At 38.4% G+C, this 26,903-nt stretch overlaps 1 long non-coding RNA gene across 3 annotated transcripts; it reads right to left on the bottom strand.

Annotated features, from left to right (window-relative positions):
* Positions 1 to 1,064: 1,064 nt before the first annotated feature.
* Positions 1,065 to 24,080, bottom strand: LOC104224475 (uncharacterized). Of its 3 annotated transcripts, none has more exons than XR_011405825.1 (4): positions 23,567 to 23,705; positions 23,352 to 23,467; positions 22,982 to 23,249; positions 1,065 to 1,132 (listed from the first exon to the last, which is right to left on the bottom strand). It is a non-coding gene; the product is annotated as an uncharacterized lncRNA (long non-coding RNA). The 3 variants fall into 3 exon arrangements; XR_710361.2 differs by lacking the exon at positions 1,065 to 1,132 and adding an exon at positions 23,983 to 24,080 and having other exon boundaries at positions 22,642 to 23,249; positions 23,567 to 23,659; XR_011405824.1 differs by lacking the exon at positions 1,065 to 1,132 and having other exon boundaries at positions 22,642 to 23,249.
* Between the last annotated feature and the right edge of the window lie 2,823 nt (positions 24,081 to 26,903).

Genomic DNA, 26,903 nt, shown 5'->3' with positions numbered 1-26,903 from the left:
CCATTTTTCTCATTTTTCGGCTTCTTTTTCTTTTTTTCTTTTTTTGTTTTCTTCACTGTTTTTGAGAGATGGGTGCGATTCAGGTTATTATATGGGGGATGAGGTTAGAGGAGACGACTGATCTTCTCCTCTAGGTCTATGTGTGCGTGTGTGTGTATTTATTCAAGAAAAATGAGGGAGTGTTGTGTTGAAGAAGAAGCAAGCGTTGTTTCTCTGTTTTTTCAAAGGGGGGCGTATATCCTCTTTTTTAGGTCTAGGATCTGATGCCTTATAGGTCTATGTCTAGGTATTTTTATTAAAAGAGAGGGGTTTTGGGGTGAATTTAACTTGTTTTGGGCCTCTTGAGCCTTGGCCCAATTCAAAAATAAGACAACTTTCTTTTTCTCTTTTGTTCTTCTTTCTTTATGTGACTTTAAAAAATCTAGTTGAATTAATTAAACAATCTAAATAAAATCCTAAATTAAGCTCTACCTTAAATTATTTTGTAAAGTTAATCTTACTTATTTTGACTAATTTAACACTAGTTAATTTAAAACTAAAAGCTAAAATGTGGACATGACTATTGTAGTAATTTTTTGTGATTTTTGTTTAAAATATAAAAACAAATATCTAAATGCAATGCATGGTATTTTTGACATTTTTTATGATTTATTTAACAAAATTAAACGTGCACAAAAATACAAACAATTAATAAAATCCTACAAAAATCCTATAAAATGGCAAATAATTGGAAAAAATCTATTTTCCTTTAATTTTATAGGAGTATTTCATATAGGGCAAAAATCAGGTGCTCACAATATCTGAGCCGGAAGGCTGCCGTGAGATAAGTAGAATACAACATGTGATACATACTTATACATAAGACATACGAGCCTATAAGACCAAAACAACGACTCGTACATTGAACATTGGTCGACAAGGACAGACAATCTTTGACGTAAATGACATCTATCTAACAATCCTCTAAGAATACATAATTTTCAAAAAGGTCGGGACAGAGTCCCGCCACACCAAATAAAACACGTCTAAATCATACTAACCAAACAAGCAACTCCGAAGCAAACGGAGCGCACTAATATATTCTACTGAGCTGATAGCCTACTTGGAGGGCTCTCGACCTGTCTATGGGGACCTGCGGGCATGAAATGCAGCGTCCCCAGGCAAAAGGAACGTCAGTACGAATAATGTACCAAGTATGTAAGGCACCTAAATAAGTACATAAAAGACATGGAAGAAATATAGAGTAAATGACTCAACATGTAAGTCTGGATAACTCTGTAAATCATGATATACTTATAGTGTCATGCATATACGTATGAATGTCATGTCATGCATAGGTACATGTGTTCATAACATCATGTAGCCTCTGAGAGCATCCCATCATATCATCTCGGCCACTGTGGGCAAAATCATCAATGTATACTAGCTAATCAGGTGGTGGTGCGTATATAACGTCGTAACCTTTTCCCATATCCCTTATACATATATATACATATATACGCATATATAATGACATCTGGTCATGGATCAATGTACATGTATAAATGAATGCAATGCATGAGAATTATGTAAAAAATCTCTCGGAACGTCATAAGACCATTATGTCGTTGATTAATGTCATGAAGTAAACTTTATCAACTTACGTATTTTCTAAAACACATGAACGGATGATGGAGTAATATGACACATGGAGAATCAAGAACATAGTCACTTCTAGTACTTCTATGAATAGAGTCATTTATGAAAGTTGTGCATTTGCTTATTTCGTTTCTATCGTATGAATCATGCCTAAAGGAAAGAAGGGATAGCCTTAATATACCTAAGCCGATTCTCTTGAAAATCCCTCTAACACATGTCAATTGAGACAACACGTAACAGCGGATCAAAGTAGGAAAAAATCCGTATGATATTCTTGAGAAAGATTATACCGTGCTTCCTTAGAATTGCATCTTTCGCATATTCTGATCTTGTATGAATTTTCCGAAGCAATTTCACGTTTCCATCTCTTGTGTTCTTGGTCACTACTGATTCGGTCTTGATTACAAGATATCATATTTTGTTTTGGAAGAATCATTAATTTTTGAAGTGCTTTTTGATGCATAACTCACGCATCCAACTCTCAAGATTGGAAAATATACTTATTCTCAATAGTTGGTCTAGCAAAATGAGTCCAATATTCAAATTTGGTTCATTTCATGCCACCACCTACTTAATCACTTGATTATATGGCTTGCTGCCAAGATTTTGACATCCCACGTGGAAGTGTTGTCCCCCTAATATTTATCCAAATCTTTCATAGATAATTGTCCACAAATTTAATTTACAAGTTAATCTCCCACTTAAAAATTCATAATTACCCAATTATCCACATAATTAAGAATTATCTCAAATTACTTAAAATATTGCTCATTTTTAGCACACCTTATACATCTCACTATCATTCTCATGTGGTATCTTGTATGGCAATAGTCCATAAATACAGGGTATTATAACTTGGACCATATTTTTATCCCAAAGTGTCAAGCCTCGATGAAACTCATTTCCTTCAATTCGCTTACACTCTCACCTTCACGAATTTACTTATAACTTGTTTGAAATAACATAATGCGTATAATCTCATTCTCGAGATCACGTCGATTAATTTACGATAGAACATTAATGTATGAAAATACGAGATGTAACATCTCATTTCCGAGATTATATCAATTTACTTATGGCATACTTCCACGTATGAAAACATGGGGTGTAACACAGACCTTGTTTGAGCTTCCTTGAATTACTACAATGTTCCAAAAACCTTAGCAACTTCAATCTGGTTAGAAGCATGACAAAATTGAACCATAATTAGGAAGATACTCGTGGTTTCAGCTCATTTGAGCATTTTAACAAAGACTAGGCGGATATTAGGATCTCAAGGTCCTCCTATGTGGGCTCCTTCATCCCACAAACCTTGATAGTATATGCATGCATAAATAACACTCTCACACCCAAGAATCACACTCCCTATTAACCATCTTCTACCCCAAACTCGAAATTGAAACTAGGGTATGGAACCTTACCTCTTAGATGAAGACCTTGAGTTTTTCCTTGTGAATTCTCTAACTTTTGAGCAAAGACTAATGAGCAATTATCTTAGGAACTTCTCCTCTCACTCTATAGCACTTCTTCTCACTAGAAATATCAAAATTTTACTTTACAAATGGTCCTTAACGTCTTTATATAGAAATAGGGTTGAGTTATAAAAACTAGAAAACCATCGGAACACAGCTATGTGGTCGTAGAGTGGATGATAATAGGCTATAAATACGTATTTTAGTCTCTTATTATACTCTAATTTACTGCACGTTAATTGAGTTGAGCTTTAATCACTAGTGTTTTGCACTAATTATGTGTTTTATGCCTTGTAGGAGTGATTCCGAGCTATGTAGATGTTATGGAATGAATTCAAGTGATTTGAAGTTTTGAAGTCTGAGTAAAAGCTCAAGGAATTAAGCCGAAATTGTGTTCATGAATCAACAGATGATAGTTAAGAACGAAATACAGAATCGAGTGGGCATACGGCGCATTGTCTAGTAAAATGCACATAACGTTTTGCTTAGAACTTTGTTTGGGCTTCACAATACATCGTTGGAAATCTATTTGAAAGGGATACAACTTTCATGTTTTGCATTTTCATGAATTCCCAATACCACGTCGCGCGGTGTGCCGTGCCTGTGGAAATTTTCTGCACCTGTCAGAATCAACAATCTGAGCTTTTCCACTATCGCCCCACATGGCGCGTCGCCCCATGCGGCGCGGTAATGCAAATTTTATAGAGTGATTGTCCCATTTTGCGGGAGAAGGTATTTTCATCTGGGCCCGACCCTACTTGGTATAAATACATATAAAAACGCTATTTTGAGGAGGGGGACATACTCTTGACACACTTTAGACATAGATAGAGCACAGAGCCATCGTGGAAACCGGAGAATCGACCTAAGGAGGCAAGAACACACTAGGAGCAAGGGGAGAATTCTTCTACGAGTTTTTCACTTCCTTCTTCCTATTTTCATTGTTGGTTAAGAATTCTAGTATTGTAGTTATGTATACTATTATGAATAACTAATTTGTTATCTAGGGTTTTGATGGAACCTGTTGAAGAATGATTTTCTAGTTATGTTAATATAAATTTTCCGTAGTATTATCTCTATTTGTTCAACTATATACTTATTGTTGTTGATTGAAGGGCCATCAATTAGCTGTTCCTACTTAGTGTGCATTACTCAGAAGAGAGTGTATAATTAGGTAGTTGTTGAACACCATCACTCCTAACGTATATGAGGGATAAATATGAAGGGTTTAAAGGTGGGATTAAGGATAACGAAACCTTGGGTGCGATCTATGTGAGCTGCAATTAAAGCTAGCTAGCGTAATTAGGGAGAATATGTCTAGTACATTATTGTAATTACTCGGGAGAGAGTTACGACAGTCATAGTACTCATGATCGATAGAGAAGACTTAGGCAAATTTATAGAAAATGCAACGGGAAGAATTCCAGCAATTGGGGAAATCATAACTCTAGACCTCAATCTTTTCTCCAACCCGTTGTATCTTTAGTTCTTAATCTACTAATTTAATTATTTAGTTAATTAGATACAAGAATCTTAATATTTATAACTTAAAAATTGTTCGAGCTTGTCTTATTAGCAATATTGAACAGTTATAGCTAAGCCTTAGTTCTCTGTGGGATTCGACTCCGGACATGTAAACCTAAATATATTTGCAACGGCCGCTTAGTCCTTTTTATAAGGCATAGTTGGGCACGATCAAATCTTGGCACCGTTGCAGGGGAACTAACAGTGTAGTTGTAGTTGTATATATTGCTAGGTTGCGAGTTTGAACTTTTATTTTGTTTTGTTTTTTTATAATTTTATCTCTGTGGGATTAAGAAACATGACATCTTGGAATTATAGGAATTTAGGTGTAGATAATTCTACTATTGATCCTCATAAATATTGTAAAGAAGACCACCCGTATCAAAATTATAAAAATATTCCCGAAAGCGAGTTATGTGCACCAACTCAATCTTATTTGTGGAATGTGTGTGATGTGTGTGGTGGTAAAAGTGGTAACTTTCATGGTTGTGCTTATATTTCTTATCTTCCCCTAACCTCTTACTATGATGGTTCTACCTTTTCTTGTGAAGTTAATAGGAGTAAAGAACCTGGGAATGTGAACATAAAGGAGATCAAGGATATGCTAAAGTGCCTTCTGGGACAAAACAATGAGAAACAGTTGTAGATAGAAAGGCAAGATGCAACTATTCACAACTTGGAGGCTCATGTGAGTCAAGTAGTTAAAGATTTTAATGCTCAGCAAGCCAATTTTGAGGATAAGAGCCAAGAAGAGCGTTAATTTGAGGTGCTAATTGAGAAGGTCAGAGTAGAACATCAACAACTTAGCCAACTACAATTTGAGGATGTCGATGTTGTAGAAGTGAGTCTAGAGTCAGCCGAGGACATTGAGGATACAAATTTTGTTAACTCTAGTATCATTGATGTTGAGGATGCTGAAAGTCCTGAGGTTCATGTGTGTGAGCGCATTGGTCCTCACTCCAAATATTTTTCTACATTGTGCTTGGATGACGATATGGAAATAGAGTCATCCGAGCCAATTGAGAAGTCAAGTAATGAGGAACAAGGTGCCTACATTCTGGAATGTTTCTTTCCAGAAAGACAGGACTACATACCTCATCTAAAAGCCAAGAAGTGTAGAATAGTACAATGATTGCTTGGGCCAATTAGATTTGTTCCTCCACCCCTAGAGCATAGGCGAAAACTTGATGCCAAACTGGGGGTTCAATTTATAAGCTCAAGGTGGAGGCAAAAAGTGATTCGCGTCGTGCCGCAACGTTAAATTAGGCTCTTGTTGGGAGGCAACCCAGCTTTATTGATCTCTTTTATTTTTTATTATTATTTTTTCAATTGTATTATTTTTGTAGTGTAAATTTTTTATTTTCTAGGAGCATGGAAAGCAAAGCTATTTGAAGGATGCAACAACAAACCATTGGAACTAAGTGTGAGGTACCCGCACGAAGGACCAAGCCTGGGAGAAGCCTGAGTACCCCATGAACTGCTAGTGCTTTGGCCTTTGGCCTACCATGCAGTTTCTCTTACCCTCTTATAGTTATGTTGTGCATTAGGGACAATGCACAATTTTAAGTGTAGGTTGAGGAGATTGTCTGGGTGACTTTTCATGCTACTTTAGCTGTGTTAGTTTAATTGAATAATTTTTTAAAAAAAATTGTACTTTTCCCGATGATGGATCTATTAAACAATTTTTTTGAGGGATTTAAGTCTAAATAAAAAGGACAAAAAGATTTTCTTTATAGGTAGTGTAGCAACCTCCCTTGGTTTTTCTTTGTGCCGCGGTTCTTTTCCAAGTGTTTTGTTTGAACTGGGTGTAGTTAATTTTTTTTGGGAGTAGGAGCAATTGTGTTTTATTTTGAATTGAAGCAACATCTCTTGACTTTGTTATGCCTTGAGAATAGTGAGTACTTTGGTTGTGACGCTTAGGCTCAGTTTTTGACTCTTGTATAAGTACCTTAAATTATATGATTTTAAATTTGCTTAACTGCTTTGACTAGAGTGTCTTGCTGAATCCAATCATGAGTGAGTTATGTGCCGTGTGTGTGAGGTTTTGCATTATTATGTGCGTTTAATTTGATGTCTAGAACTCGCCCCATGTGTTTGCAAATTGAAATAGTAGTTTTGTGCAGTCTTGGAAGTGATATAGGCATTTCTTTGTTGAGCCTTATGTATATTTTACCCGCATAATTGTTATGTATCGTAATTAAACCCTTTGAGCCTGTATTCCTGTTTCCTTGGCAACCACATTATAAGCCTTACCCTTTGTTTGAATTAACCATCTATTTGAACCTTTTCACTTCTCATGAGCACTTGAATTATTATGAACATTATAAAAGTTAAAGTGTGGAGTGATTGGTTTGGCTTTTGAGTGAAACTAATGAGATAAAGAGAAAAGTGCATTGTTTAAAAAAAAATAAGAGCCACTCGAATTGGAAAAGAAAAAGAAAAGAAAGAAAAAAATAGTTGTATTGTTGCGAAAAATATTCCTTGATAAATGGTGGTTTTTTTTATGTAATTGTGCTCAAAGAAGTATGGGATAATATACATTGATGTGAAGGTGTAGTTTTGGTTTGACATAAGCATGTGCTTCAATGTTAAAGTATATGTATTAAAGTTCTTAGGGAGGTGCAATCACTCTTATATCCAAATGTATCCTACCTGTCCTGCAGCCTACATTACAACCAAATAAAGTCCTACTTGATCCTAGACTGAATGAGCTCGATTAGTAGAGTTGTACACTACGGGCAAGCCTATGGTGCATCTTTTGTTGCATATTAATGTTATTTCTCAGAGTGAGTGAATTCTTTCTATCTTGAGTTCCTCAGAGTGAGTGAATTCTTTCATGAAGGAAAGGTAATCCTTGACCTCTATGTTAGAGTAAGTGGGTGAGGTGCGACTAATGCGTGGTACTTGTGAGTCAAATCTTGAGGTGAAGATGTTACGCTTTTGTGCTTAGTCTATTTTAAGTATTCTTTGTGTGACGAGTTAGGAGAAATATTTAAAAAGATCATTTCTATATAAAGTGTAGTTTAATTGCTCGAGGACGAACAATGGTTTAAGTGTGGGGTGTTGATGATAGGCTATAATTACATATTTTAGTCGCTTATTATACTCTAATTTACGGCACCTTAATTGAGTTTGAGCTTTAATCGCTAGTATTTTGCACTAATTATGTGTTTTATGCTTTGTAGAAGTGATTCCGAGCTATATAGATGTTATAGAATGAATTCAAGTAATTTGGAGCTTTGAAGTCTGAGTAAAAGACCAAGGAATTAAGTCGGGATCATGTTCGGGAATCAACGGATGATAGTTAAGAACGAAACGGAGAATTGAGCAGGCATACAATGTATTGTCTAGTAAAATGCACATAACATTTTACTCAGAATTCCGTTTGGGATCCACAATACATCGTTGGAAAGCTATTTGAAAGGGAAACAACTTTGATGTTTTGCATTTTCACGAATTACCAATACCGCAGTGCGTAGAGCGGCGCGCGGTGCGCTGCGCCTTTGAAAGTTTTCTGCAACTTGTCAGAATCAGCAATCTGAGCTTTTCCACTGCCGCCCCGCATGGCATGTCGCCCCATGAGGCACGGTAGTGCAAAAGTTTTAGAGTGATTGTCCTATTTCTCCCGGGAGAAGGTATTTTCGTCTGGGCCTGACCCTACTTTGTATAAATATATGTAAAAATGCTATTTTAAGTAGGGGGGACATATTCTTGACACACTTTAGACAGAGAAAGGAGCCGTCGTGGAAACCAGAGATTCGACCTAAGGAGGCAAGAACACACTAGGATCAAGGCGGACAATTCTTCTACGAGTTTTTCACTTCCTTCTTCCTATTTTCATTATTGGTTATGAATTTTAGTATTGTAGTTATGCATACTATTATTAATATCTAATTTGTTATATAGGGTTTTGATGGAACCTGTTGAAGGGTGATTTTCTCATTATGTTAATATAGATTTGTCGTAGTATTATCTCTATTTGTTCAACTATATGCTTATTGCTATTGATTGAAGGGTCCGCAATTAGTTGTTCCTATTTAGTGTGCATTACTCGGGAGAGAGTGTATATTTAGGTAGTTGTTGAACATCATCACTCCTAACGTATATGAGGTATCAATACGAAGGGTTTAAAGGTGGGATTAGGGATAACGAAACCTTGGGTGCTATCTAAGTGAGCTGCAATTAAAGCTAGCTAACGTAATTCGGGAGAATATGTCTAGTGTATTGTTGTAATTACTTGAGAGAGAGTTACGACAGTCATAGTACTCATGATCGATAGAGAAGACTTAGGCAAATTAATAGAAAACGTAGCGGGAGGGATTCCGACAATTGGAGAAATCATAACTCTAGACCTTCTTAATCGTTTCTCCAACCCATAGTATCTTTAGTTGTTAATCTACTAATTTAATTATTTAGTTAATTAGATATAAGAATCATAATATTTATAACTTAGGAATTGTTCGAGCTTGTCTTCTTAGCAATATTGAATAGTTGTAGCTAAACCTTAGTTCTCTGTAGGATTCGACTCCGAACTTGTAAAGCGGATTATATTTTTACAATGACCGCTTAGTCCTTTTTATAAGGCATAGTTGGGCGTGATCAGTGGACCACAGAATGGATATGCGTCCGCAGAATTGATGCCAAGAACTGGGCTGCTCGTGTCAGGTATGAGGCAGGTTTGCGGTCCGCAAATAAGTTCCATGGTCCCATAATGCGCCGCAGAATTTCCCTCCAGAAATCTTCGTGCTGGATGTGCGATATATTGTGCAGCCCGCAAAAACATTATGCGGTCACATATTGGACCGCAAAACGACCCTCCAAAATTGGCCATTTTTTGGTTGCACTCTGCGGCTGATCTACGGACCGTAGAGTGATTCTACGGCCGCATTCGCACAAATGCCCCGCTCTGCAAAAAAAAAAATTCAACTCCCAACGCACTGTTCAACCCAAAAAGTCAGAAACCACGGGTTCTAGGTAAACTTTTACGGGGCCTTACATCCTCCCCCACTTAAGATCATTCGCCAGAGTCTCTCATGCAACTGGGCCTATCCACCTGTCAGAGAATCGCAGAAATCAATCCTAACAACATAACCATAACACAACAATGTAACACATTTATGGAGACAACATCGGCTACAACGTTATAAATATTATATTACCCATAGAAACATACTTAACATGAAGTTGTACAAGTGAAACATAATTCATAGAAGGTAGACTCTTTACATTTTCATAGAACATAGCCACCTTAATATATAGGCATTTAAACAAATGGGGGTACTTCCTGTTCATCTCTTCCTCGGCCTGCCAAGTAGCCTCTTCAACCTGCTGGTTTTGCCATAGCATTTTCCCGAATGCAATTTCGTTATTTCTCAACTTTTTGACATATCTATTAAGAATGGTAACTAGAATCTCTTTATATGTCAACTCCTCATTAACTTGTATAGTCTCAACCGGAATAATAAGCGACGGATCTCCAACCACCTACTTCAACATGGATACATGAAACAACGGTTGTACTAATGACATTTCAGGAGGTAGTTCTAGCCATTAGGCCACATGACTAATCCGCTAAATGATTATGTATGGCCCGATATACATTAGACTCAATTTCTCTTTCTTACCAAACAGCATTATACCCTTCGTGGGGGAAACCTTCAAGAATAACTAATCATCTTCTTTGACCTCCAAATCCCTACGATGAATATCTGAATAGGACTTCTGACGACTCTGAACATTTTTTAGTCGTTCCTTAATGATCTCAACCTTCTCCATAGCTTGCTGCACGAGGTCTGGTCCTATCAACTCTACTTCCCCAATCTCAAACCACCAAATGGGAGATCTACGCCTTCTACCATATAGAGCCCCAATCGGTACTGTAATGACTCTACCGGTCGTTTTGAGTTCTAGAGCACCGTTCAGCAGTTTGAGGCCACGAGCGGCTTCACTTTAGGTATTAATACTTGTGCACATGATCGAAATTGAATCCCGGGAAGTTTGGAGTTGATTTGGAAAAAGAATTCTCATTTCGGAATTTTTAAGTTGAAAGAATTAGCTAAGATTGGATTTTTGAGTAAATGATCTTAGAATCAGGATTCGAAGGTTCCAGCAGGTTCGTATGATGATTTCGGACTTGGGCGTATATCTGGATCGGGTTTTGGAAGACCCGAGAATGTTTTGGCGCCAATTGTGGAAGTTAACATTTTGAAGGAATTTCATAAGTTTGGGTTGAAGTGAATTTTAGTGTTATCGATGTCCGTTCGGGATTCTGAGATTGTGAATAGCTCTGTATGGTGATTCTAGAGTTGAGAGCGTGATCAGAAGTGAATTCGGAGGTCCGTGGGTCGTTTAGGAGTCATTTGGCTAAAGATAGAAATTTGAAGGTTTTTGAGAAGATTGACTGGAAGTGGACTTTTTGATATCGGGGTCGGAATTTGATTCTGAAAGTTGGAGTAGGTCCGTGATGTTGAATATGACTTGTATGCAAAATTTGAGTTCAATCGGACGTGATTTGCTAGGTTTAAACATCGAAAGTAGAAGTTTGAAGTTTTAAAGTTCATAAAGCTTGGATTGGAGGTCGATTCGTGATTTTAGCAATGTTTGATATGATTTGAGGCCTAGAGCATGTCTGTAATATGTTTTGGGACTGGTTGGTATGATTGGTTGGGGTCCCAGGGGCCTCGGGTGGATTCTGGGTGGTTAACAGATCGAAAATAGAATTTTGGAGAAGGTTGAAGTTGCTGGTTGCTGGTGTAACCGCACTTGCGATGCTAGGGCCACAGATGCGGTTGCCGTGCCACAAAAATGGTTAGAAGTGAAGGGATTAGAGGCCGAAAGTGCGAAGGAAATCCCGCACCTGCAAGATCGCAGATGCGGCCGGTGCGGTGCAGAAGCGGGTTGTGGCAGCAGGAGGACGACCGCAGAAGCGGTATTGTAACCGCACCTACAGAACCGCAGAAGCGGCCAAGTGACCGCAGGTGCGAATGGACTGGAGGCAGTGAGTGTTTTAAAAATAGGGTTTGGCCATTTTCTCTCAGTTTTCTCTTGGCTTGGGCTATTCTTGGAGGGTTTCAAGAGGGGGTTTTCATCATCAACAATAAGGTAAGCTATCCCCCCCCCCATCTTGAGTTAAATACATTGATTATGTACGGATTTGAGCATGAAATTTGTAGAATTTTGGGGCTTGAGGGAAAACCTAAAAAATTGATATTCTTGGATTTTGACCACGATTTTGGGTATGAAATTAAGAGAAAATCATATAGTTGAGTTCGTGAGTTCATGGGTAAACTTTATCTTCGAAAAATTTAGGAATCCGGGCACGTAGGCCCGAGGGCAATTTTGTGAACTTTTCGATCGGGGTTAGGAATTGTTATAAATCGGGTTGTAATGAGTAATTGAACGTATATTAATAGATTTGCATAATTATTGGCTAGTTTTGAAGCATTGCGCATCGATTCGAGTCTTCGGAAGAGCGTGGAATGCCGGTTATGGATCTTCGGAGTGAGGTGAGTCTCCTTTCTAACCTTGTAAGAGGGAATTGTCCCTATAGGTGAGTTATTTGGTTATGTGCTCCAATTTGTGGGGGCTACGTACGCACGAGGTGACAAGGGTCCATGCATAGCTACTATTAGGCTATTGTTCGGGTAGTCTAGGACCCAAAAACATGTTGTACTTGAAAATATTTGTAATCCTATTGACGGTTTAAATTGCTTAAATTCTATCGAATTGGTAAATGAATTTTAAAAGGATTAAACTTCATTTTTCTTAAATCGTTAAAAAAATGAGAATTTGGATTTTTCCTTGGATAGTTGTTTCCTAATGAAGTCTTGATTAACTGTTTGAATATGCGATTTTGTGTGTACCTGCATCGCATGAATGATTCGCAAGCAGGGTGATTGTTTATTTTATGTTGACCGCATCGCATGGATGATTCAATAGCGGGGTAATAGATGCATCTATGGTTCGCGCCATTCAACCCTCGGCAGTGCACATTTTAGATTTATGTTGGATCGGGCCGTACGACCTCGGCATGATTTGCGCATGCTTGTATTGCTTGCCTTGAGATTTATTGATATTGATATTTTCTCTCCCCGACTTGAGATAATTGTTAACTAATGGATTATGAATCCGGAGAGTTGAATAAAAAGGAACTTTTATCGGTTCGTGGCTTATTTGAAATTACTGACGTTCTTAATAAATACATGATTACTCGCATTAAAAATAGATTATTATTGGACCACTAGTAAGTGTCAAAGTCGACCTCTCATCTCTTCTTCTTCTTGATTAGACGGGATACTTATTGGGTACACGTTGTTTCCGTACTCATACTACACTTGCTGTGCATTTTTGTTGCACAGGTTCATATGTGGCAAGTGGCTTAGTGGCATAGAGACATGGTTGATACGGAGACTTAGATGAGCTGCAATTATCGAGATGACCCGAAACCAGCAGAGTCTCCTTCAGAGTATTGTATTGTATTTTCATTTCTGTCCACTTGTATTCCGGACAATTACTGTATTTTATTCATTCCCTAGTAAATGCTCATGCACTTGTGACACCGGGTTCTGGGGGGATCACGTGATTTTTCAGTAGTTAAACTTTGTAAAGACATCCTCATTTATTTGGTGGAGTTTATTATTTATTATTCATTTGTTTAAAGAAAATAATTTCAAAACAAATAAAATGAGAAAATGCTAGTATATTGTGGTTGGCTTGCCTGACAGTAGTGTTCGGCGCCATCACTACCCTTAGTGAATTTTGGGTCGTGACAACATGGTACTAGAGCAATAGGTTCCCTTAGGTCATAAGAGTCATGAGCAAGTCTAGTAGAGTCTCGCGGATCAATACGGAGACGTTTGTACTTATCTTCGGGAGGCTACATGGCTGTTAGGAGTACTTCCCTTCTTGATTCCTCATCGTGCGATTTGATTCTTGGAGGCTTATTCCCTTGGTTCCTTCCTACTCAATCTTACGCGACGCGAACCGCTGGTTATAAATCGAGAATTGAAGGATTGTAATGGCACTATAGATGTGGTGCGGGATGTTTCTCCCGGTATTGTTGATGGGGCTATTGTTGTTACCTTGCGGGAGGATATCTTGTCATTTCAGCTTAGTAACAGTATTCATGAGAGCTGTGAGACTATGCACAGATCGCTATGATTGCTCATGATTGGCTATCGCACAGTATTGTCTTGATGGTATGATACTTGCCTATGTGTTAGGGTGGTGAATAATTTGAAAGGAAGTCTACTCGGTGCACGATTCAGAGATCTGATATTCCATTTCCGGCGGAGGAAAAGCAATTAGCCTATGAATGTCCAGATTTGGGGTGATAGAGTAACGAGACTTGGTATTTTCGAGCATGGTAGAATTTTCATCCACGATGTAGTGTCGTCATCCTCGATTGTTGTGTTAAGTTCGCCAATGTCATGGTCTTTTGCAATTCGCCTTTGGGGTAAGGTATTATGAAAATAATATAAGAGAAATGACTGTCAGAGATCGCGGGTTGCGGTGGTTCAGGATTGAATCGGTATTTCTAATATTGACGGCTCGAGAAAAATTTACTTCGAAAAAGTTTAAGGCTAGTAGCGATTTGAGGGTTCAAGTGCTGTGAAGATAGATTTTATTTACGGCAACAACTGAGCAGCGAAGGATAAGAAAGGACATTTGGGGAGTGTCAGGCCGTGGTTAAAATTTCTAGCAGGCTAGTTATAATAAGCAAAAGTCGAGTAGTCAATTAAAGGGGTGAGTTCCGCCAAAGTGGCAGAGTGGCGGAGTTGCATGTGGGTTTTGTGGTAGGATGACTATGCACCTTAAGGAGAGTTTGGAATGATTTGGGAATTTTAGTGATTGGTGAATGGGGTCTACAGATTTAATTTGAAGTATGGGCTATCATGCGACAAGAGATTTGATATAGCTGGAAGAAGTTGCTTGAAATGAAGAAGGATACAACATAACATTGAATTGGAAGGATGTTGCCATACATTTAATTGATGTCCACGAGGGGTGAATGGACTTGTGCAGCTAGAGAGTGAGTTCAGACTCAGGATGGGTTATTGATGTCGTAGTGATGGCACCCCGTGCAGCAGCGTTGGAAGATGTCGAGAAGTGATATCCATATGTGGTTACTCCCTGTGAGTACGTTAGCGGTCGTGTGGTTGGCGACGCTTCTACAAAGAATTCTTTTGGTTGTACAGCAAAGAGATAGGTCGTGCGAATGTTGTTGATGATTCAGAGTATAAAAGGGGTTTTACAGGAAGATTCCAAGAATTTTGGCGGTTGATTGCGCAAGGTTATGTCAATAAGAGATAAAAAATCCTGGTGAATTCCAGAGTTGTGTAATAGTGGCTTCAAGCTAAGTGGGAGATCCCACCGCCTATGATTGGGTTGCATGGTTAACTACTTGTGAGGTTTCTGGTTATTAACATATCGATGGGCCAATTCAGCTACGGGAAAAGAATATAAGTGGTAATTTGAGCGAAAGAATTGTTAAAGGTGTGCTATGGTTGGCCTTATTGGCTCATGTTCAGACTTGGGGGAAGGATTCAGGATTTATGCCTTATATATATGCGGGTTTCAAGGGAAGTGATTTTGCCGGATACTTCATCTGGAAGGTATTCATGTACTAGAAGATTGATGGAGTTGATTATATTCGGGGCCAAGTCAGAGTGGGTGGCTCTCAACAACGGTCCTAGTGGATTCAAAGGGGTAAAGTGTGGTGCCTAATGATTTCAAGCCTCTAGGTATGGTTAAGAATCAAGCTTTTGTAGCAGCTTATGAGAAGAGGCCCAGGATATTCTATGATGTTTTGACTTGCAGTGTAGTATATGGGAGGAAAATGAGAAAAGACTTCTGATCCGTAGTGGGATTATCAGAATGGGCATACCAGTTGAGAATGAGAATGAGCGCACAAGAGAGGTATGAAATGGTTCGTGGGATTGGAGACAGCATGGTCTCGTGATTTAAGGTCACTCGGGATGAGTGCGGATTGAGTACGCTATATGTTGAATGGAACTATTATTATTCCTAAGGCAATTAAGGTTAAGTTAGAAGAAGTAGATTGGTTAACCATGATTGAATTGGCATGATGATGGCAGTGACTAGTTCTCTTAGTGTGATTAAGTTATGCAAGTGATTTGTGATGGTACGGGTAAGGCCTCTCGGCCGCCGTAATTGATGTTGTTAAGAAGTATTCCACTGTTATGGCCTGTTATGTGTAGGCGGATCCCGGAAAGGCAATGGTGGCTTAGACCACTACTTGAAGATTTGCATATTTTACGGTTATGGGAATTCACATGTGTTGCTATGGTTCTCCTGAAGTGAGTTAAGTGAAAAGTTTTATATGATGAAGTGTTAATCTATTAGTGGTTCCGAAGTTATGATAAAAATCACGTTCTAGCATATTGGCATGATGGGCGCAGTGAGTGGTATGGAATTTGAAGTGAGGATCAAGGTCGCGGTTCGGTATTGACAAGGATGTCACGAGCTCGAATGAGCAGGAAGGATGGTTTGAATGTTTAGAGTAAGCTGGCATTGTCTTCAGCCTCACTAGAGATCAGTGTTTTGTGAAAGAGGCCCTACTCCTGGTTATAGATTCTTGATCGCTTTTTAGCATTAGTGCGACCAGTTGTATAGAGGTGCAGACCTGTTATCTATCAAGGAAGATTGTGGGAGCGTGCCCCACAGGAAGGTTGTATAAGTGTGGTGTGTAGTCACTTGATTGAGTGAAGAGTTAAACCAAGTATAAAGATTGTGGTGATGACGTAAAATTGAGAATTGATGCCTGGAGGGCACTCAGTTTGTTGGGTTGAGGACTATGAAAGATTACCCCGGTTATGATGGTTGTTATTTTGTGTTATGTGTTATGAGGGTTACCTCGGTTTAAAGGGATTTATTATGGACCTTTGAAAGGTTATTAGCTTAGTTCAGTGTGATCAGAATCAGCTTGAGGTTTGTGGATGGATTTAAATGTTTATATGGGCCTTATATCAGGCCGAATATGCTCATTTCAGCATAGCGCTCCTTATGGAAGAGTATTCAGACATGGGATGTTATTTCGTCGTCGGCTGTTTCATGTAATGCTTTATTGTGACGTGTGAGTTGTGAACGGCTTGATAATTTTCTTATGTATTGAGGTTCCGCGTAGCGATGGTGATATGTGAGCAGGATGGATCTTTAGTTTCAGAACATATATCGCACTTCAGTTGTGCTTGAGTTTTGTAGCCTATGGCACTATATGTCTCCCTAGGGATGGTATTATGCACTTAGCGTGCTTGTGACCGATATTCGGTATTTTTGTTGTAATGAGCAAATTAGCTCGATGTATATCTCTTGATGTGAATTATATATGTAGATCGGGTGTCACGCCGCCATGGGTATCTTATTTGGATCGGGTTGCACGCCGCAACAGTGTGATGTTGAGTATAGTTCCCTATATCTGTTTTTATGTGTTTTATTAGCTATTTTTCTGAGGAAAACTCATATTAGTTGTGTGCCTGCATCGCATCTATGATTCGCGAGCGGGGTGTCTGTTCAATTATGTTGACCGTGTCGCATGTATGATTCGCGAGCGGGGTAATTGGATTTCCTTTTCAAGGTTCGTTTTCCTTTTGTATCATATTCGAATTGGTAGCCTATTGGCACATTGTGGCTTATTGTCTGAGTAGTTCGTACTGAGTTAGACGAGATCATTGGATTTAGGATAATTTCAATATGATTATATGAAGTATATTAAGGAGCAAAGACCAATATTTGGTTCAGAATGAGGTGATGGTTCTTGTCAGGAGTATAGAAGCAATGGTTTGATGATTCGGCAGCTGGTTATGAAATTCCACACATCCCTTCCGATGTGGCGGTATTGTAAGAGTTAGAGCAAGACCTATGTATGTCATGAGGTGTAATGGGAGAATCAGATTCGTAGAATTTCGACTATTATGCTTAGACAATGTTATTGTGGTTATGTGAATAAAGCGGTGCAAGGTGTGAATTCAGCAAGGGTATGCAGTCATGTTCTGATACATCGTGTGGTGATTGATACGGTGTTTGTATGTTGGAAACAGGCCTGGTAGTGAATTCCGGATGTTGGAATTGAGCTCTAAGGCTTATTTGCCTAAGTGAAAAAGGGTATCTTCAGATTGATTGAGCTACGGTGCCCAGCTGAGTTATGGTAGCACGGGTAGGTGCTCGAGGTGTTAAACAGTGATTTCGGGCAACCCCAGCATAGTTCTTAGCACGTTCAAAGTCGAACGTAGGTTTAAGTGGGAGAGAATGTAACGACCCGACCAATCATTTTGAGCTCTACCGCGTCGTTCAGCATTTTGAGGCCATGAGCAGCTTCACTTCAGGTATTACGACTTGTGCGCACGATCAGAATTGAATACCGGGAAGTTCAGAGTTGATTTGGAAAGAGAATTCTCATTTCGGAAGCTTTAAGTTAAAAGAATTAGCTAATATTGGATTTTTGAGTAAACGGCCTTGGAATCAGGATTCGATGGTTCCAACAGGTTCGTATGATGATTTCTGACTTAGGCATATATCCGGATCGGGTTTTGGAAGACCCGGGAAAGTTTTGGTGCCTATTGTGGAAGTTAGCATTTTGAAGGAATTTCTTAAGTTTGGGTAGAAGTGCATTTCAGTGTTATCAATGTCCGTTTGGTATTCTGAGTCTGGGAATAGCTCCGTATGGTGACTCTATAGTTGGGAGAGCGATTAGAAGTGAATTCGGAGGTCTGTGGATCGTTTTGGAATCATTTGGCTAAAGATAGAAATTTGAAGATTTTTGAGAAGTTTGCCCGAAGTGGACTTTTTGATATCGGGGTCGGAATTTGATTCCAAAAGTTGGAGTAGGTCCGTGATGTTGAATATGACTTGTGTGCAAAATTCGGGGTCAGTCGGACGTGATTTGCTAGGTTTAAACATCAAAAGTAGAAGTTTGAAGTTCTAAAGTTCATAAAGCTTGGATTGGAGGTCGATTCATGATTTTAGTGTTGTTTGATATGATTTGAGGCCTCGAGCAAGTCCGTAATGTGTTTTGGTGCTGGTTGGTATGATTAGTTGGGGTCCCGGAGGCCTCGGGTGGATTCCGGGTGGTTAACAGATCGAAAATAGAATTTTGGAGAAGGCAAAAGTTGGGTTGCTGGTGTAACCGCACCTGCGAGGCTAGGGCCACAGGTGCGGAGCCACATGAGCAGTCGTCGTGCCGCAGAAGCGGTTAGAAGTGAAGGGCTCAAAGGACGTAGGTGCGAAGGAAATCCCGCACCTGCGAGATCGCAGATGTGGCCGGTGCGGCGCAGAAGCGGGCTGGGGAAGCAGGAGGAGGACCGCAGAAGCGGTATTGTAACCGCACCTGCGGAATCGCAGAAGCGGGCAAGTGATCGCAGGTGCGAAAGGACTGGAGGCAGTGGGTGTTTTAAAAATCCGGATTTGGCCATTTTCTCTCAGTTTTCTCTTGGCTTGGGCGATTCTTGGAGGGTTTCAAGTGGGGGTTTTCATCATCAACGATAAGGTAAACTATCCCCCTTATCTTGAGTTAAATACATTGATTATGTACGGATTTAAGCATGAAATTTGTAGAAACTTGGGGTGTGAGGGAAAACCTAGAAAATTGATATTCTTGGATTTTGACCACGATTTTGGGTATGAAACTAAGAGAAAATCATATAGTTGGGTTCGTGAGCTTGTGGGTAAAATTTATCTTCGAAAAATTTAGGAATCCGGGCACGTGGGCCCACGGGTAATTTTCTCAACTATTCGATCGGGGTTAGGAATTGTTATAAATCGGGTTGTAATGAGTAATTGAACGTATATTAATGGATTTGCATAATTATTGGCTAGTTTTGGAGCATTGTGCATCGATTCGAGTCTTCGAAAGACTGTAGAATGTCAGTTATGGATCTTCGGAGTGAGGTGAGTCTCCTTTCTAACCGTGTAAGATGGAATTGTCCCCATAGGTAAGTTAATTGGTTATATGCTCCTATTTGTGGGGGCTACGTATGCACAAGGTGACGATGGTCCGTGCGTGGCTACTATTATATTATTGTCCGGGTAGTCTAGGACCCAAAGCATGTTGTACTTGGAAATATTTGTAATCCTATTGACGGTTTAAATTGCTTAAATTCTATCGAATTTATAAATGAATTTCTAAATGGATTAAACTTCATTTTTCTTAAATCGTTAAAAAAAGAGGAGAATTTGGATTTTTCCTTGGATAGTTGTTCCCTAATGATGTCTTGATTAACTGTTTGAATATGCAATTCTGTGTGTACCTGCGTCGCATGTATGATTCGCGAGTAGGGTGGTTGTTTGTTTTATGTTGTCTGCGTTGCATGAACGATTCGCGAGCGGGGAAATAGATGCATATATGGTTCACGTTGTTCAACCCTCGGCAGTGCACATTTTACATTTATGTTGGATCGGGCCATACGACCTCGGCATGATTTGCGCATGCTTGTATTGCTTGCCTTGAGATTTCTTGATATTGATATTTGCTCTCCCCGACTTGAGATAATTGTTAACTAATGGATTACGAATTCGGAGAGTTGAATAAAAAGAAACTTTTACTTGTTTGTGGCTAATTTTAAATTACTGTCGTTCTTAATAAATCCATGATTACTCGCATTAAAAATAAATTATTATTGGACCACTAGTAAGTGTCGAAGTCGACCTCTCATCTCTACTTCTTCGAGATTAGATGGGATACTCATTGGATACACGTTATTTCCATACTCACACTACACTTGCTGTGTATTTTTGTTTCACAGGTTCATATGTGGCTAGTGACTTAGTGGCATAGCGGCATGGTTGATACGGAGACTTAGGTGAGCTGCAATTATCGAGACGACCCGCAGCCAGCAGAGTCTCCTTCAGAGTATTATATTATAGTTTCATTTTTGTCCACTTATATTCCGGACAGTTACTGTATTTTATTTCATTCCCTAGTAAATGATCATGCACTTGTGACACCGGGTTTTGGAGGGGATCACGTGATTTTTCAGTAGTTAAACTTTGTAAAGACATTCTCATTTATTCAGTGGAGTATATTATTTATTATTCATTTGTTTAAAGAAAATGATTTCAAAACAAAAAAATGAGAAAATGCTAGTAAACTGTGGTTGGCTTGCCTGACAGTGGAGTCAGGCGCCATCACGACTCTTAGTAGATTTTGGGTCGTAACAGGTACCATTAGAATGCTAGCATGATAACTATTATTGTAGGCAGATTCTATGAGCGGCAAATGACCATCCCCTACCCTTGTGTTGATACCCAATTTGTCCTACCTCTCTTCTAATTAATTTTTTGACGCTCTCTAGTCATTAATAATCTAATGCTCTATTTTTAGTTATTTATTACTATTAATACTACAATTTATTATAATTATAATTATTGAAGATATTACTACTATCACAAAAGTTATTACTTTTTTATTAGTACTATTAGCATTATTATTAATATTACCGTTAATATGACTATTATTGAATTAATTACTTATTTAAAATGTAATATTATGTATGCTCAAAGTATTTTTATTGAGTCCAATTTATCAAGATATGAGAGCCCAATTAAATTGATTTGAAGAAGGGGAAGATCATGATTTTTGGCCCAAATGAGTCCTAAAGGATATTTTCGGACTAGCCCAAACAAACCCAAATCTGCTAATCCCTTTAAGCCCTAAAACATAAACTCATTCAAGGGTTCCTAATCCCATTCCTCTAGCTCCCCCCCCCCCCCAATCCCCAACCCCCAACCACCAACCACTTTCCTCTCATAAAACAAAAATCCATTCTCTCTCCAGAGGTGATAGAAGCTTGCCCTTCCAATTTGGAGTAAGCTTCTTACCTCTCTTACTTTTATACCAAAATATCATGACTTTTCCTTCTTTCTATCTGTAACAAGATTAGTTGATACTGGAAGCCAAAAAACTTTTAGATTTTGATTCTTTGTGGCAGAGAATTTTATTTTCAAACGGCTCTTTTGAAGACCAAAATCCCAACCCGTGGCCTCCTTGATTTTGGATTCAAATTTCAAATCAAAACCCAAGTTCCATCTATAAATATTCCCTATTGTCTTCAGACGAAGGGAGAAAAGCTTGAAAATGGTACGAGAATTTTTTTTATCTCAATCCTTATCTTTCAATCTCTTTTCATAAGAAATCTAGTAGTTTATAACTACACTTATTCTCTCACTACTAGAAATTAAGCCTATAGCAACCCTTTCAAAATCGTACCTATAGATACTGTAACCGTCCTTGTAGGGCTAATGGGAAGGTTTGGGACGCGTTCCCAGATTCAGCATTACAATAGGTCAACTGGAACGGTTAATTGTAATGGATTCAAAACCATCTCCGTATATGGCTATTGTAACTATTATAATTGCAACCTTTGACTAGCCTAGAACGGTTTTCTTTTGTGTTGGAACGGTTATAAACCGTTGTTTTATAATTATACGAACGATTTTTTAATTCTATTGCGAAGGTTTTCATGATATATTGTAACAGTTTTGTTATATATTGGAACAATTATCTATATCTTTTTATAACATATTGCAATGGTTATTGGAGGGTTGCTATTGTTGGAACGGTTATATTGTATATTGCAACAGTTCATTATTGTAATTTCTAATATTTATGGAAGCAAAATGAGGAATATTTTCCTAAGCAAAGAAATTTTATACACTATAACTTATATAAATCACGAAATGAGATTAAAATATCTAACTCGCATTATCTATAACAAAAATATGAATACATTGTTTGATCAACAATTCAAAGGTCAAAATAGAAAGTCTAACAATGATCAACAAAACTCAAATAAGGTCTTTATCCCTGCTTTCATCCATCGATGCACTTACAAAATTCAATCAGAAATAATTAAACAAAGAAAATTTTAAGATAATTGAATAACAAAGTGTTGAATGACCAATTTGATAACTCAAAAATTTTATAAATCTCTAAATTTTTAAAATTTTCGGCAGAGTTTTCTTTATAAATACGACTATCCCAAAAATTTTAACCTACTCAAAAAAACATTATGTTTTACAAAAGAATAATTTTCGACTCTCCCCTCTGTTACAATGATATTTAATTTCTTTAACGACATACAACAAACCAGAATCAACGATAGACAAACCATATCAAACAACTCTCCTAACTATTATTTTTTAAGCAACAATCTACCTTAACATCTTCGAACACTATTACATCACAAAACAACATCACAACTAAATTATTCAACCTGCTCAAGTAACAGTTACTCCAGTCGCAACCTCATTTAAATAATTAAGTGCAGCATATGAAGTACCAACCTAAGACAGTAGATCTCACAAAAATTATTAAATTATCAATGATTTAATACCTGGAATGAATTGGTCTTCTATGTTGGTTCTAGTAGATGGACGACGGATTTGTTGCAATGTTGTTTGCTGAACAGATGAAGCTTCTCCCAATGAATCATTTGAAGAGGGTAAAAAACATCCTACATTCTCTCTCAAAGAAGTTCTTGTAACCTCCCGCCCATACAATCTCAGACGTCCCGGATTTTCATGTCCCATGACAGATGCAAATGCCTCTACGGACTCATTGCCATTTTCGTTTTGTTGTTCTTTAATTTCCTCCATTTCGGCCTATAAAGAAAATTAAAAAAAATGTAATTCAAGTAAATAAAAATTAAACAAATAGAAACAAATATTGATCTCGATATAACAATAGTTAAATATAATTCGCACAATTTTACTAGTTGTATCTTCATCCGAGGACTTCTATGATCGTCAGCTTTTCTTTTTCTTGTAGCTACAAAGACTTTCTTTGCTGATAAAGGATCCAAAGTTTCCTCGTTGTTTTCCTAGTTACATAAAAGTGAGTTAGCATTCCTAGTGATCTACCATGAACTAAACAAAAGCTAAAATTGAAAATCTTTTGCCATGATTTGCTAGTTACTCACCAACTTAGAGCGAACTCAAGCAAAACTTCTTTTTCCAGCAGTTTGAGGATTCTTCAACTTTTTCTGATTCTTAATGTTAGTTTTAGACATTTTCTGCAAACAAAAAAAACATCAAATAACAACTTACAAGTAGGACTTGAAAATTATAAATTAAACACATTATAAGAGAAATGGAAGAACATTGAAACAGTGACGACAAAAAACAAACAGATAAAGAAGATAAAATAACAACAGCAGCAAGCAAAATATATGCAGCAGCAACTAAGTGAAAGAAGAACAAAAGAAGCAAGGCAGTGAAATGCACTGTGAAAAAGAACCAAAACAATCTTTTTACAAAAGATGCACAGTGAAATGCACACTGAAATACATAGAATTACAGAAAAATGAAATCAGAAAGAGGTGCGTGCAAGCTTAACTCGGATACGACCATTATACAAAATGTGACAACCGAAGAGACTGGTATTTATAGACGTAGAGAAGTCTGTGTCCTTCATAAGTTTTAGGATCCATAAAAGTAGAAGGATAAACTGCATTCATGTATGGCCAAGTTATCAATCAATCTGATTGTATAGCCAAGTTATCGATCAAGGCTGCATTTCAAATATGAAAGTATATAGGACAAAAGGTCAGAGGCAACATGTGATACCAAGTCTGCATTTAATTGGCAAGACCAGCTAATCGCTACAGTTTCCAAACACAACGAATTAATTGGATAATATCTTTTCTTTTTCTATATCAATAAACAGGAAAAGCATCAATCTCATTAATCATTGACAGACAACTGGGAAGAAATTATGCCTTCACTTTCCAAACTGCCAATAATGAACTATTAGTAAAGTTAAAATAATATTCTTTTATTCTAATGGAGTGGGTTGTGAAAGTCCAGTTCTCTCATCAAGGTTGGTTTATGAACGGCTCCAAAAGCCTCACCCTAGACCCCTACGGCCAGGCACCAGGGAAAAGAGTATTTGTCTAACAATATCGAGACTAATATAGTCCGGAAAAAAACTAAATACAACTAAAGGAATATAAGAGAGAGAAGAGCAGGGTTATAATCGCCAGGCAGCTACCTTGCTATCTCAGAAAAAATCTACAACTGGAATATTCAACAGCCGCTACCGTTTCTAGATACACCTGGATCTGCATACAAGGTGCAGGAAGTAACGTGAGTACGTCAACTCAATAAGTAACAACAGTAAATAAAGGCTGAGAAGTAGTGACGAGCAGTAATGCAAATAAAGTTCATATTACAGAAACTCACTAAAATATGGCACGCTTTTAAAACCATAGTTTGAATAAAATTAACTTGTTTAAATCCAGTTTTAGAAAAATCATTTTAAGATATCTTTCAACAGTCTTCAATCAAAGGCTCAATGCAAAGGTGAGCGAAAATGAAAAAATCATAAACAACCCCTCGGGCAAACATCACTCATATACAGCCCATCGGGCAAACCTCACCATCACTCATGCCTCCAAGTTACTCAGCACTCGGCACTCGGCACTCGCACTCAATATGTATCTGCGCTCACTGGGGGGTGTGCAGACTCTGGAGGGTCTCCTTCAGTACAAGCGCTATAACAAGCCAATCAGGGCATAAATTAATAAAGCCCTCGGCCTCACTCAGTCACGAATCGGTAAAACATGATGCGGCGTGCAACCCGATCCCATAAGTATCCTCACAAATCAGGCTCTCGGCCTCACTCAGTCATAAACCTCTCCAGCCTCTCGGGCTCTCAGAATAACAAAGTTTTCAGCCCAAATAATATTTATATGATGCATCAAATGTAGAGAAATAGAGACTGAGTTATGAATTAAATAAGTAAAAACATGACTAAGTATAAATTTCCAATCGGAAACAATGAGAGGATAGCAAGAAAAGACCTCTAAGGGTCCAAACAACACTGGCATACGACCTAAACATGGCATCCAGCATGATTTATGGAAATTCTTTCTAAAACAAGTGAGAAGTATTTAGTTTCAACAAAATATTCAACTTTACAGTAGATACAGAACGGACCAAGTCACAATCCCCAAGGGTGCACGCTCACACGCCCGTCACCTAGTATGTGTGTCATCTCAAAATAGTCATATGGCATAAAATCCGGGGTTTCATACCCTCAAGACTAGATTTACAATCGTTATTTATCTCAAACAGATCAAATCTCTACTCCGCGATGCTCTTGCCCCCCGACTCGGTCTCCAAATGCTCCGAATCTATTTACAATCAGTACAATACCATCAATATATGGTAAAGGGATAATTTCCACAACAAAAACTGCCAAATTATACCAAGAACCTGAAATCGGCTCAAACCCTGCCCCGGGCCCACATTTCGAAATCTGACAAAAAATACAAAACTAGAAAGCCCATCCACTAACGAGTCCATACATACAAAATTTTTCAAAATCCGACTCCATTTCGTCCCTCAAGTCCTCAAATCAAACTTTCCAAAATCCCAAGCCCTAACCCCTCATTTTTACCCTTAATTTCCACTAATTAATTGTTAAAACAACGGGAAAATACCATAGATAGGAGTACTAGAGCTCAAGTAACTTACCTCACTAAAAACCCCTTGAATCTCCCTTAAAAATCCCTCCGAAAGCACCAAAAACTGACTTGAAAGTGGTATAAATGAACCAAAATTCACGAAGTGTGCTATTTATACTTTCTGCCCAGCGTCACTGCATCTGTAGTCCAATTGTCTCTTCTATGATGCCGCTCCTGTGGCAAAATTATCGCTGGTGCGGAACTTCACTTAAAATTCGGGTCTCGTTCTTGCAGCCTCGAGACCGCATATCAGCTCACGCAGGTGCGGAAATCCTCATGCGTTTGCGGTTCAGCCTTGCACCTGCGTCCTCTCTTCCGCTTATGCGACCATCGCAGGTACGGTTAGCCCCTCACACCTGCAGACTCTGCCAACTCTTCTTCCTATCGCCCCTACGATTAAATTCCCGCTTCTGCGGCTCGCACCTGCGGCTCCCTCTCCGCATGTGCGGTTATGACACCTGAGTTCCAAACTTCAGCCATTCTCCAAACTTCAAACTTGATCCGTTCACCACCCGGAACTCACCCAATGCCCTTGGGATCTCAACCAAATATACCAACACATTTTATAAAATCATTCCAACTTAGTCGAGCCTTCGAATCACTCAAAACAACATCAAAACACCAAATTGCCCTTGGATTCAAGCCAAAGAACTTCTAAACTTTCAAATTTCAAAACGACGCCGAAACCTTTCAAATCATATTCGAATGACCTTATATTTTCTACACAAGTCAAAAATGACAATATGAACCTACTCTAACTTCCGGAATTCCATTCTGACCCCGATATCAA

The sequence above is a fragment of the Nicotiana sylvestris genome, chromosome 3 (genome assembly GCF_000393655.2).
Source record: "Nicotiana sylvestris chromosome 3, ASM39365v2, whole genome shotgun sequence".
NCBI classification, from domain to species: domain Eukaryota; kingdom Viridiplantae; phylum Streptophyta; class Magnoliopsida; order Solanales; family Solanaceae; genus Nicotiana; species Nicotiana sylvestris.
Note: the sequence above shows the minus strand (reverse complement) of the source record. Positions and strands in the feature narration are given on the sequence as shown.